The sequence below is a fragment of the Anolis sagrei genome, chromosome 3 (assembly GCF_037176765.1).
Source record: "Anolis sagrei isolate rAnoSag1 chromosome 3, rAnoSag1.mat, whole genome shotgun sequence".
Taxonomy (NCBI): Eukaryota; Metazoa; Chordata; class Lepidosauria; order Squamata; family Dactyloidae; genus Anolis; species Anolis sagrei.
Genome location: NC_090023.1, coordinates 14,804,607 through 14,805,109, shown reverse-complemented (window position 1 = coordinate 14,805,109; position 503 = coordinate 14,804,607).

Sequence of the window (503 nt, the reverse complement as noted above, 5' to 3'; positions counted from 1 at the left end):
ATAGATCTAAAACAAAGAAACAGGACAGATTAATACTCTGTAGAAGTATCTCCCCCTCTTTCGCTTGGCCCTAGGGTCCACTACGTTCTGTAGCAATCTTACTTTACACTCTTGGGGAAAGGGTGTTATTGATAACATAATTTAGGAATGAATGGTGAAATCTTTCACTATGCATGGCTGAACTTACAGAAAGATTCTGCCTCACTGGGTAAGAGTCTACATCACAGCTTTCCAAACTTTTCAAGTTGGTGACACGCTTTTTAGATATACATCCTTTTGTGACACAGTAATTTAGTTTTACTGGCAAACCGGAGGTCAAACCAATCCCTTATAAGAGTTTCATATTATATGACATATACATTAAATAAGGTTAAAAGGTTTTCCCTGACATTAAGTCCAGTGGTGTCTGACTCTGGGGTGTGGTGCTCATCTCCATTTCTAAATCGAAGAGCCGGCGTTGTCCTTAGACATCTCCAAGGTCATGTGGCCGGAATGACTGCATG